Source organism: Phacochoerus africanus, chromosome 10, assembly GCF_016906955.1.
Source record: "Phacochoerus africanus isolate WHEZ1 chromosome 10, ROS_Pafr_v1, whole genome shotgun sequence".
Lineage (NCBI taxonomy): Eukaryota > Metazoa > Chordata > Mammalia > Artiodactyla > Suidae > Phacochoerus > Phacochoerus africanus.
This window is the reverse complement of record NC_062553.1, coordinates 12,436,602-12,449,877: the sequence shown is the minus strand read 5'-3', so window position 1 is coordinate 12,449,877 and position 13,276 is coordinate 12,436,602. Positions and strand designations below refer to the sequence as shown.

General features: G+C 44.3%; 1 long non-coding RNA gene across 2 annotated transcripts in view; it reads left to right on the top strand.

The window, feature by feature from the left end:
• The window catches only part of LOC125138097 (uncharacterized), a 156,458-nt gene that overhangs the window by 9,000 nt on the left and 134,182 nt on the right, over nt 1–13,276 (top strand). For both annotated transcript variants that reach the window (XR_007137576.1, XR_007137575.1), the window contains exon 2: nt 6,300–6,474. This is a non-coding gene — a long non-coding RNA (uncharacterized LOC125138097). The remainder of the gene's footprint in view (nt 1–6,299; nt 6,475–13,276) is intronic.

The following is a 13,276-nucleotide window of genomic DNA, read 5'->3' as shown; positions in this document are numbered from 1 at the left end:
CAGCGTTGCTGTGAGCTGTGGTGTAGGTCGCAGATGTGGCTTGGATCCCGAGTTGCTGTGGCTCTGGCGTAGGCTGGTGGCTGCAGCTCCGATTAGACCCCTAGTCTGGGAACCTTTATATGTTGCAGGAGCGGCCCAAGAAAAGGCAAAAAGCGGAAAAAAAAAATGAACACTTAAAACTCAACAATGAGAAAACAAACCACCCAATTAAGAAATGGACCAAAGACCTCAAGACCTCAATAGACAGCTCATCAAAGAAAATATGCAGATGGCTATTAAACCAAGGAAAAGCATGCTCTACCTAATATGTCACCAGGGAAATGTAAATTAAAACAACTGCATACACATTAGAATGGCCAAAATCTGGAACACAGACAACACCAAATGCTGGTGAGGCTATGGAGCAGCAGGAACCCTTGTTCATTGCTGGTGGGAAGGCAAAAAATGGTACAACCCCTTCGGAAGACACTTTAGAGTCTCTTACAAAACTCAACACACTCTCACCCTATGATCTGGAATCACCCACCGTGGTATTGACCCAAAGGAGGTTTATACAAAAACCTGCGCATGGGAGGGACCTCGAGCCAAGGAAGACAGGCAGCCTCTAGAAAAGGAAAACAGATCCTCCCCCGATCCCTGCAGAGGGAATGTGACGCTAATGACACTTGTTAGTCATGACCTCCAGAACTGTAAGAGAATAAATTTGTGGTTTTTTTTTTTTTTAAAAAAAACAAAACACCTGCACACGGATGTTTATAGCAGCTTTATTCATAATCACCAACTTGGAAGCAATCAAGCTGTTCTTCAGCAGGTGAAAGGATAAATCAACTATGGTACATCCAGACCATGAGATACTATTCAGCATTAAAAATTAAGGAGCTATCCAGCCATGACAAGATATAGATGAACCTTAAAGGCATAGTATCAAATGAAAGAATTCAATCTGAGGGGGCTACATACTGTATGATTTGACCTATATCGCATTCTGGATAAGGCAAAACTATGGAGGGAACGGGAGGGGCACCATAGAGGTAGGAGGTTAAGAAATTCCAACTATTATATATAAAATAAGCTACAAGAATGTATTGTATACCACAGGGAATATAGGCAACATTTTACAGTAACTGTGAATGAAGTATAACCTTTAAACATGGCGAATCACTATACTGTACACCTGTAACATTTAATATTGTGCATCAACTACACTTCAATAAAAAAGAGATGGTACAGGAGTTCCCGTCATAGTGCAGTGGTTAACGAATCCGACTGGGAACCATGAGGTTGCAGGTTCGATCCCTGGCCTTGCTCAGTGGGTTAAGGATCCAGCATTGTTATGAGCTGTGGTGTAGGTCGCAGACACGGCTCGGATCCAGTGTTGCCGTGGCTCTGGCTTAGGCTCCAGCTCCGATTAGACCCCTAGCCTGGGAACCTCCATATGCCATGGGAAGCGGCCTTAGAAAAGGCAAAAAGACAAAAAAAAAGATGGTATAGATATTTAAAAAAAGTTTCTGCAGGTAAGGAAAATATTGAATACCAATTTATCTTATCTGTCCATCCATCCATCCATTTTTTTGCCTCTATCCATTTTTGGCCTCTATCTCATTTATCTATCTATTTACACCTTGTAGATCTTCTTAGAGCCTCTAACAGGTGCACTGGGAATCTCCAAGAGGGGGGATGTGACAGGCAGGCAGCTTTTCCGTGGGGATCAATATCTAGAGAGAATGCGTGCCTGACACAGAACAGGTGCTCCGTGACTGTGTGTAGCATGAATGAGTGCATGAACGTTGTAGACAATGTCTTGTAGGTGTTCCAAGAGGGGAAAGACAAAATCTCTGATCAATATGTGGCTCAGGACTATGATAATGATTGAATCCAAAAATATTTATGAAAAAAAAAGAATTAAAAAAAAAGAAAAATGTTTTGTGGAGTTCCTGTCATGGCGCAGCAGAAGCAGATCCAACTAGGAACCATGAGGTTGTGGGTTTGATCCCTGGCCTCGCTCAGTGGCTTAAGTATCTGTCATTGTCATGAGCTGTGGTTACAGATGCAGCTCGGATCTGGCATTGCTGTGGCTGTGGAGTAGGCCTGCAGCTGCAGCTCTGATTAGACCCCTAGCCAGGGCTGCACCTACAGTAGGTAGGAACGAAAATATTTATGAAATATTTTACTATAGTTAAGTTGATCATTGATAGTTACCATTTACTAAGTACCTACTGTGTGCCTGGCATGCTGCTGCTGCTGCTTTCTTATATCATCTCCTTAGTTAAAATGGGATCAGGAGATATAACCAGTCATCTGAGAGGGCGTCTTCAGGCTCTGTCTATAGATGTCAACTTTACAAGCCATTGTGATAGGCTGACAAAGACTTACCCCAACCTGCGGTCATAATGGGAACGACTAAGGACCAGCTGACCCTTCAAGCCACTTGAAATGCTAGCAGTTAATGGCAGAATGTTATGGATAATTAGACACACAACACATGTGCAGCTTTTTAAAAGATACAGGGTTTCCACTGGCTGTCAATCTTTCCTTTAGCCAGGGAACCACCCGTGTACCGTGCACTGTTAAGTGAAAGCCAGCAGCCGGGTTAAATTCTAATTAAATGTTACCATTGTTATTTGAAAAATAACAGCTTACTATTGGTGTCAAATTGACTGTTATCAGTAGATGGAATTAGAGCATTTTGTCATTCTAGGGTTGTCTAATACATGTGACTAACGCTGCTCAGGAGGCCTTGCTTGACTTCAGCTAAGGTTGAAACAAAGAGAATTAATATCGGGAGGATGTAAATGAGAGTGTTATTTAACACAAGAGAAGGATTATGTTGCATCTGGTTTTCTTTGAGCCTCTGCCGGAGCTTTGGAAGCGGGCTGGGCCTTTTCCTGTGCTGTGAATTCCCAGTCTAGCTCAGGTTCCCAAGGAGCGGTTCAGTGGACGAGCGGATCTCTTTTCCTGCGTACACCTGCCCTAAACTCGCTGTCTGAGCATGGAGACGAGAGGCCTTTCCCAAGGCGCAGAAGGATGAAATATGAAAGAGAACTTTGAACTCCAAGAGGGCAGGTGCTTATCAAGAGGACAAGCTAATCAAGAGTCCTCTTAAGGAGTTCCCCGTTGTGGCTCAGGAGTGATGAACCCAACTAGGAACCATGAGGATGTGGGTTCGATCCCTAGCCTCGCTCATTGGGTTAAGGATCCAGCATTGCCATGAGATGCGGTGTGGGTTGCAGAGGCAGTTTGGATCCTCTGTTGCTGTGGCTGTGGTGTAGGCCGGTAGTCGCAGCTCTGATTTGACCCCTAGCCTGGGAATTTCTATATGCCTCTGCAGTGGCCCTAAAAAGCCAAAAAAAAAAAAAGAGTCACCTTAGGATGGGAAGTAACTACACGGCACAGTTGCATGTCTCTGCAGCTGTCAGGGAGGTGGCCTGACTGCAGCTGGGGACATCAGAGATTTGTTCCTGGTTCCTGGGCAGTCCTCTTGTGTCCATGCTGCGTGGTGTCCTGTGACACCTGCTCTTGAGGTCCCAGATTCCAGAACAGTGGGGGAGACCGACTGACTCTGAAGTGGTTGGCAGCACCCAATCCCCAAGGCTTTCTGCTGCTCTCTCTGTGAACCTGGCCATGTTACTTCAGCCCCTGTGGTTCTCAGGCTCCTCATTCGTAAAATGGGAGCATTGACATCTACCTCACAGGTTCTTTGTGGGGATGAAAGGATGAACAGGCTTAATCACTCCCTGTATACACACAGCAGGCTCTCGGGAACCTGCTGGTTGCCTTTCTCCCAGTGCCTCCCTTCTTAGAATAAAGAATGACTAATGAATCTGACTAGGAACCATGAGGTTGCGGGTTTGATCCCTGGCCTCGCTCAGTGGGTTAAGGATCCGGCGTTGAGCTGTGGTGTAGGTCGCAGAGGCAGCTCGGATCTGGCGTTGCTGTGGCTCTGGTGTAAGCCAGCAGCTGTAGCTCCGATTAGACCCCTAGCCTGGAACCTCCATATGCCCAGGTGCGGCCCTAAAAAGACAAAAAGACCAAAAAAAAAAAGAAAAGAAAAGAATTTGACTGGACCAGTTAGGAGGGGATTGTCTCAAGAAAACAGGTCACACCCATCCTTGGCAATGATAAAGAGGAGGCAGGAGTTTCCACTGGGGCTCAGTGGGTTAAGAACCTGACTAGTATCCATGAAGATGTGGGTTCCATTCCTGGCCCTGCTCAGTTAGTTAAGGATCCAGTGTTGCTGCAAGCAGCAAAGTAGTTTGCAGATGTGCTCGGATCTGGCATTGCCATGGCTGTGGCATAGGGCTGCATCTGCAGTTCTAATTTGCCCCCTAGCCTGGGAGCTTCCATATGCCACAGGTGTGGGCCTAAAATGGAAAAGAGAAATGAGAAAAAAAAAAAAGAGGAAGCAGCTCCATTTTGTCTCCTCTCGTGGGGGTTGGCATTTAAGCATGTCACATTCCAGGTCTGGGAATGATCTCAGAACAACGGTTCTGTCCTTTTTCACTATCAGCTTAAGTCACGAGTGAGTGTTGACATCATCTGTTCTTTTATTCTGCAGAACATGGGTCGACCAGATGGGCTGTGTGGGTGAGGATGGGTGACTGCCAGGGAAGCGGGAGGGGCTCGCGCTCTGGAGTTGGGCTACTTGTTGGGACATTCTTAGGAAAGTCACTTAACATCTGTAACACATGAAGGATAATTTCTCTCTCCTAGGGTTGCTACAAGGTCTAAATGAGATAATATATTTTAAAAAGTTAAAGGAGACAATATACGGTTTGTCTCAAAGAGCTAAAAAAATATTATAAAAGCTCTATTTACATTTACTTTTAGCCAAAGTTTTGCCAATACCTTTCCAACCTTTCAGGATATTTCTAAATTTGTTTTCATTTTTGCTCTCTCATAATGGAACCCACCATGGGTATGTTAGTCCATGAGTCCATGCTTGAGGCTAAAGATTTGCTACTTAAGATATGTGTATAATGAGCTCCATCTCGTCTCAGGCCTCTCAGGTTTAGGATATTTACCTTTTTTCCAGAGTATTCAACTTCATTTTTCCAGATTTGTACTTGTTATATGAGAGAAGGATTCAATGTTCTACAGTTTTGCCAAGCAACATAATAGTTGACCTTTTTCATAAACAGCTTACTTTGCTATGGACACTTTGGTAAGTGAGCTTATTTCATCCTGGGAGAGGAGTTACATGGCCTCTCTGGACCACATGATAGAACTGCATTCCGTCCATTGACTTATCTGAGAGAAAGGGAAGTTGACAGAGTTGGAAAGATCACCATGGCACAATGAACAGTGCCTAAAAGAGATGATTCACATTCTTTCAAATTTCAAATAGAACTGTAGTTATTTCAGCGAATGAATAATCTCTTGATTATACTCTTCAAGTACATAAAGGCTAAAAAAATCAGGTCGTCAGCCAATTAACTTCTGAGTTCTCATTAATTTGGGGTGAATACGTGGGATTCCCTCATGAGCCCGACAGATGTGGGTTGAAAGTCCCCCTTGCCCACTATTTCCAGCCACAGCCTGGGATGAACTACTTAAATTTTTGCACCTCAGTGTATTTGGCTGTAAAATGGGAACAATCACAACAGCTTCGAAGTGTCGTGAAAAGGATAAAATAAAATAATTTGTTGTTTGTAAAGAGCATATAGCATGAAACTGGGAACGTCGCACTTGTTCACAAAGTGCACGGGTCCCCGTTTTCTGCAGTTAGGTGTATTGTGGGTATTTAATGAATATTTGTTGGAGGTGTTGAGTTGGGATATTAACAATGAAAGTCAGGGTATAATATTTAAAATGAGTTATTGATGTTTGAGAGAGGGCTGAAACCTTTCAAATGTTACTCGTTCTTCCTCTCATGGTCAGGGAGCTCCTGAAGGCCAGATGTCCTGCAGTGGCTGATTGTTTGCCTAATTGCTTTGTTTCTGCATCCCCACCTGCTTAGAACCCCTCAGTTTCAGGAACATGCTGCCAGGTGAATGAGAGTGTAGATGAGAAAGGGGAGGAAGGATGCTCTTCAACCTTCTGCTCCGGGCAGGTAAGGTGTCGGATTCAGGGGATGCTGAGGCCACTTTTCCTGGCTTCTCAGGTGTGTCTTAGGATGAAAAGCAAAGGGCAGAGAAGTGGGCTGTCTCTTCCTCTGCCCAATGGGCATAGAGGTTCACAAGGGGAACAGGCTCGATGGGAAGGGCACGCAGACGTTTCTAACCTGCAAAGTCCTTGAGAAGCCTTGGAAGTGGATAGCACCAGAGCGCATCAACATCTTGTTTCCTCTTCTTGTTTCACAGAGGAGAGCGTTTCCCAGATTCCTTGTCCCTGAGTGAGGATACGTGCCTGGTTCTGGCCAAGGGGCTGTGGCTGATACAGCAGGTGTCACTCTGAGTCAAAGCAAAGGATGTGCAGACATGAAGTCTCCATGCTCTCTCTTCTTCACCCCTTGTCTCAAGGTGTCAGAGGCACCAGGTGAGCCCCCTGCATCCCTGAATTAATGCTAGTCACAGGTGCCCTGAGAGTTGCCCAGACCCACAGCAGACTTTACAAAAGCGAGAAATCAACTATTGGGCATTAACGCACTGACATTTCTTGGCATTTGTTACTGCATCATAATCTAGTTCATCCTGACCAGCAGAGACTCTTTAGGAAAGTTTCAAAGAAGATGGGGAGCATTCTGTGCTACCAACAAAATAAATACCTTAAGATTTTTCTAGACAGGGGTTCCCACCGTGGCTCAGTTGTAACAAACCCGACTAGTGTCCATGTGGATGTGGGTTTGATCCTTGGCTTCGCTCAGTGGGTTCAGTGGGTTGCCATGAGCTGTGGTGTATGTTGCAGATGTGGCTTGGATCTGGCATTGTTGTGGCTGTGGCATAGACTGGCAGCTCTAGCTCTGATTGGACCCCTAGCCTGGGAACTTCCATATGCCGTGGGTAGGGCCTTAAAAAAAAGCCAAAAAAAAAAAAAAGATTTTGCCAGACAAATAGTCCTCTCCTACCTTAGGGGGGATCAAAGCTTGAGGTGGGAGGTGAGAACAAGGGAAACAAGGCATCAAGATAAGCGGTGACAGAATTACTCCATAAAACAGTGCCCAATTATTTTTTTCTGGGTTTTGAATCAGTTTATAAACTTTTTCCATTCCAGAAGTCTCACATAAATTCTGTATTCTTTGCCTGGCTCCAAAGAACTCCCCCTGGAGACCACTGTTTTCAAAATGCCTTGATGTTTGCTTGCAGCAGAAAGCTGCTGAGTGCTGGGCTGTGGTCAGGCTCCTTTGCAAGCTGGGAATGATAACTGGGAGACTTCAAGCTACCGTTCTCCCTTCCCTTGAAGTGAACAAATTTGGCTCAACATGTACACATGGGGGGCTTACTGCATCAAGTTGTGAGTCTGGCTCTGGAATGCAAAGATGAATGAGGCAAGGCACTGGGAGAGATAGACGCATACATAACTAGCTGCAAAACAAGTTTGCCTGGGGAAGCGCTTCAATGGAGGCAAAAACAACAAAAAGCCAGGGTCCTGAGCAGAAAGAGATTCATTGGTGGTGGGGGGAGGGGATTGTGGGAAGATGAGATGCTGAGCCGGTGCTTGAAGGATGAGAAGGACCTTGACAGTTTTCTGTGAGAAATGAAAAACAGCCAGGGTGGTATCTCTAGCTGTTCGGGTTTTTATTTCCGTGCTGCAGAAACATTAGTTCAGAAGGTGTGTAATTTGGGCATTTTCAAAGCCCATGTGAGCAGAGATCTGGGCTAATGGGAAAATAGTCATAACATTGTCACTGAATGCAAGAACATGTTGATATATTTTGCTAAATTGCCCTTATTAATGATTCATCAAATCTTTTTTGCTTTCTGCACGAAAAATAAAAAAATAAAAAATCTTGCTATAGGATTTAACCCACACGTATACACATCCAGTTGTTGGCCCTTGGCAGCGTTCCCGAACAGTGTGCATTTTCTAGATGTGGTTGCTGACATGCAAATTTTGGAATTCAACAACAACAAACATGCATAAGGGGGATGGAGGCTCAGAACAAATCTCCCACTTTTGAGAAGGATCAGTGTTTCTTAAACCGTGGTCCCCAGAACGTTATTTTTGGAAATATAAATAGATGTAATAAAAAAGGTTTATGTGGTGTGTTTTAAGTCAGTGTGTCAGTTATCAGTTTACTACTTGTTAAAATTATTGAAGACTCCAAAGAGAGTTGTTCAAGTACATTATATCCATTGATATTTACCACATAAATGTAAACAAAATTGAGACATATTTATACATTCCTTTAAAGTGATAAACCTATTACATGTTAAATGGTGTTGAAAACTACCTATATTTTTCAAACCAAAAGTATTAATGAAAAGAGTAGTATTGATTTACATTTCTGCAAGTAGCTTTCATGTCTGGCTTAGTGAGGACAGCTGGATTCTTGTATCTGCTTCGTATCTCTTGTGATATGTTGTTTAGTTTGAAATTTATGGAAGAAATCTGGCTTCTCATAGATACATACTTGGAAATGGGGGAGTGTTTTTTAAGACTTTTTTTTTTTTTGGGTGTTCTGGGGCCGCTCCCTCGGCACATGGAGGTTCCCAGGCTAGGGGTCTAATTGGAGCTGTAGCCGCCAGCCTACGCCAGAGCCACAGCAACGCGGGATCCGAGCCGTGTCTGCAACCTACACCACAGCTCACAGCAACGCTGGATCCTCAACCCACTGAACAAGGCCAGGGATTGAACACTTAACCTCAAGGTTCCTAGTTGGATTTGTTACCCACTGCACCATGACGGGAACTCCAAGACTTTTATTGGAATGTAGTTGACTCACAAAGTTGTGTTAATTTCAGGCGTACAGAAAAGTCCATCAGTTATTTTTAAACATATACCCATTCCTTGAAGATTATTTCCCCATATAGGTAAATTGCCCTGTGCTATACAGTAGGTCCTTGTTACCCATCTATTCTATATACAGTAGGGTGTATATATTAATCCCAAACCAAGGGGGTGTATTTTTAAGATAATTGTGGATATTCTTCTCTGATGTAACCTCAACATTCAACAACTGGTCATTTTCAAGAGGTTAGTTGCAACTTGGAATCTGAAATTAAACTTCATTGATCTCTCTTGTATTTTGAGTGTTTTTACTCATGCATTTCTGATTTCAAAATTAGTCATTTGGAAAACACTAGCTCGCTGAGGTAGGCAGATCTTCCACATGGTGACGTATTTCGTTATGTAATATCAGAAAACCGTGTCCATTAATTAATATCACCACTGATCTCATCAGCGAAAACACCTTATTAGAAAAGGTCACCATCACAGTGGCAGATACAAGCTTAACAAAATTCAAATATTGACTTGAATATTAATATTCTAATACTGAATTCTAATATTCACTGAAGTTTCTCATTGGCAAGACCATCTTTGACAATTGACTCAGTCTGAATAACCATAGTTTGTCAGTCATCCTTTCAAATAAAAAAAATTGGCAAATGAAAGAGTGTCTAATTATTCAGCTTGTCACTCCAAACAGTCACAAGTGCCTTTCTGCATATCACAGCACGGTACTTTGGTGTCAGCAAGAGAGCATTAGGCCCACTCTCCTTTTTATCACAAAGAATATTAAGAAGATACGTAATCAAGGGTGAGATTTAATAAAATTAGTCCTCTTTTTCTGTTCCATTAAGGGATGAAGTGAACCTTGCCTTTTTTTTTTTTTTTTTAATCTTTTTAGGGCCGCACCTGAGGCATACGGAGGTTCCCAGGCTTGGGGGTCCAATCGGAGCTGTAGCCGCTGGCCTACACCACAGCCACAGCAACGCGGGATCCGAGCCGCATCTGCAACCTACACCACAGCTCATGGCAATGCCGGATCCTTAACCCACTGAGCGAGGCCAGGGATTGAACCTGCATCCTCATGGATGCTAGTCAGATTTGTTTCAGCTGAGCTGCGATGGGAACTCTGAACCTTGTATTTTTAACAGCTATGAGGGCCTGGGGGTGAAGAAAACAATGAATATTAGTCCAGCTTTGATTTGCGATAAGGACCAGCAGTTTTACCCACCACTGCTCTTCCACCGTTAAAGTCAATGTCGACATGGTGGAAAAGGCAAACGGTGTCCTAGAATTATTATGAAAAGAGTTTTGACTTCAAGGATGTCCTGAAAAAGTCTGAGGACTCACAGGAGTTGAGGACCACCCTTTGAGAAGCACCAGGCCAGTTATGCCATGATGACAAGTGACTACAGACTTTCAGAGGCGGAGTTCCCGTCGTGGCTCAGTGGTTAACGAATCCGATTAGGAACCATGAGGATGCGGGTTTGATTCCTGGCCTTCCTCAGTGGGTTAAGGATCCGGTGTTGCCGTGAGCTGCGGTGTAGGTTGCAGACGCGGCTCGGATCCTGCGTTGCTGTGGCTGTGGCGTAGGCCAGCGGCTACAGCTCTGATTAGACCCCTAGCCTTGGAATCTCCATATGCCGAGGGAGCGGCTCAAGAAATGGCAAAAAGACAAAAAAAAAAAAAAAAAACCCAGAATGTCAGAGGCTTAAACTGCAAGTGCTCGTATAACATCCGTATGGAATGGGGAAGGGTTTGGTCTATGTCATCTTTGCTCCAGGACCCAGGAAGTGGATCCGCCTGCTCCTGGAATATTGCTGACTGCTTTGTTAGAGGGAGGCACGAGGAGGCATGAGTTGGCTTTTAAGGCCTCTGCCTGGAATGACCACAGGCAGGGATACGTGTCACTTCCAATCACCTCTCACTGGCCGAGCTAAGCCATATGGCCACACATGAGCTCATCTGTGTAGAGATGTGTACGCTTCCTTCAGGGAGGGAAACTGGAAACGTGGCAAATAATTTTGCCTTCGATCATATTAATCATAAGAGAGTAGAAAATATTACATAATATACTTCTTTCCTGGAGATTCACAATACATAAAGGCATTTTGATAAAGACAGGGAGAAATCCTGCACTAAAGAAACACGGCTTTTGCTTTACCTGAGAAGAGGTTACTGAGAGGGAAGTTTAGAATTACGGCTTGGGGGCTCATTTGCCCCTTTGCTGGTCCTGGGCTAGGAAAATGCCAACCTTGACCAGTTCTCTTCCTCAGACTCAGCAACAGGTGCAAAAACATGGAGGTCATTACTCAGGGACTGACCAACAGAGGCTCAGCCCGAGACTTGCCTGATTCTTACCCACTACCGTGCTAGGCAGCAAGAAACCCGGATGGTACTACCTGCAGCCCAAAGACTGAAATAGCGGATGAGACTGGCTACTGCCACAGTTTGGAGGACTTGACAGGTGGGAGTGGATCTGAGAAGAAGGTACATAGCAAACCTATGCCAGACAGAGTGAGCCACCAGCTTCTGGAAGGGCTCCCTAGTTGCATGGTCTGCTGTGACCTAGAAGTCATCATAAGTGTCTTGGGTTCTTTGACACCCTCTTGAAAGGCCCTCATATTCAGATCACCTATTTTTATTTTCTTAATTATTTTATTTTATTTCATTTTTTTTGTCTTTTTAGGGCTGCACCCGTGGTATATGGAAGTACCCAGGCTAGGGGTTGAATCATAGCTGTAGCCACTGACCTACACCATAACCACAGCAATGCCAGATCCGAGCCGCATCTGTGACCTACACCACAGCTTATGGTGATGCTGGATCCTTAACCCACTGAGTGAGGCCAGGGATCGAACCTGTGTTCTCATGGATGCTAGTCAGATTCGTTTCCACTGAGCCACGATGGGAACCTCTGGATCACCTATTTTTTAGTTCAGACTCCTTTGACCAGGATAAATCTTTTTTTTGCAGGACCCTTAACCTACTGAGCAGAGCCAGGGATGGAACCCCCATCCTCATGGATTCTAGTCAGGTTCTTAACCCGCTGAGCCACAATGGGAACGCCATGCTGCAGGCTTTACAGAAATGTGTGCATTCATGTTTGGATGTGTCAAGTATGACATGATTTTGAATTGTTTAAACATTTGTAGATTCTATCAATAATTCTTTAAGTTCCTCGAAAACTAAGGATCTTGCTTCATTCTTTGCTCTTCCACATGGCATCAGTAGTTTCTGGGACTCCATAGGTGCTACGTAGATATTTGATATTTTTGTCCAGCTGATCATCACTTTGGCCCTTTCAACCGTTCAAGCCTTTAAAGTGGGCCTTGAGTTATAGCTGGATTATGAAAGGCACGTTGTGCAGAGAAAGATGGCTTCACAAATGCCATTTTCATTCCTGCCTTGAACTTTGCTCAGGCTTTTCTTGGTCCTTTCCTCTTGCTTCTCACGCTTCAAAGTCTGGTTCAGCTTTTACCTTCTCCATGCGGCTCTTCCACATTACTGCAGCTTATGGTGATCTCTGATGCTGCTAAATACCTCGCCTGTGTTATTATTTTATCATAAAATAGCTGCTGACTTGTAGCACAAAAAGATCAACTCACTCAAATCATGAAGGGCTTCCTGGTTTAACTTGCTTTCCTAAGGATATAATTAGCTTCATGAAAGCAAAGACAGAGTCTTGCCCATTTTGGGCAGAGCTGGACCCTGCTCCACAGCTGAAGTCATCAGGAATCAAGTGACTCTGCCTCTGTTGGTGTTGGTTTATCCTCAGGCAGGTTGTTCCTACTGGTGACAAGATGACAATCGACAGAGCCAGCCCAGCAACCTTAGGGAAAAGGAAGCAGCTTTTACTAAGACTTCCAGCAAAACATCATTGGTTCAACAAGAGTCATGTGTTCAACTTTGAACCAATCACTGTGGCCTAGAAGTTGTAGGGCTCTGATGGCCAGGCTAAAAGTTGTACCCTCCTCCATGGTGACCAGGTGTTCTGGTTTGCATGAGACAGTCCCCAAGTTTGTGCCTGTTAGCTTTCCTAAGTGGTTTAGCATTTACCCTTGTTTATTATTATTATTATTATTACTTTTGCTTTTTAGGGCTGCACCTGCAGCATATGGAGGTTCCCAGGCTAGGAGTCCAATCAGAGCTACAGCTTTCTGCCAGCCACAGCCACAGACACAGCACTGCAGGGTCCGAGCTGCATCTGCAACCTACAACACAGCTCATAGTGACACCAGATCCTCAACCCACTGAGGGAAGCCAGGGATCAAACCCACGTCCTCATGATATTCGTTGGTTCATTAACTGCTGAGCCACGACAGGAACTCCTGTTTATTTTTAATATTAACAGTGACATAAAATAAACAAAAGTGGGTTTGATAGACTCCCACTTTGCCCTTCCAACTTGCCACGTGTGAGAAACACATACAATAAATAGAATTTTGAC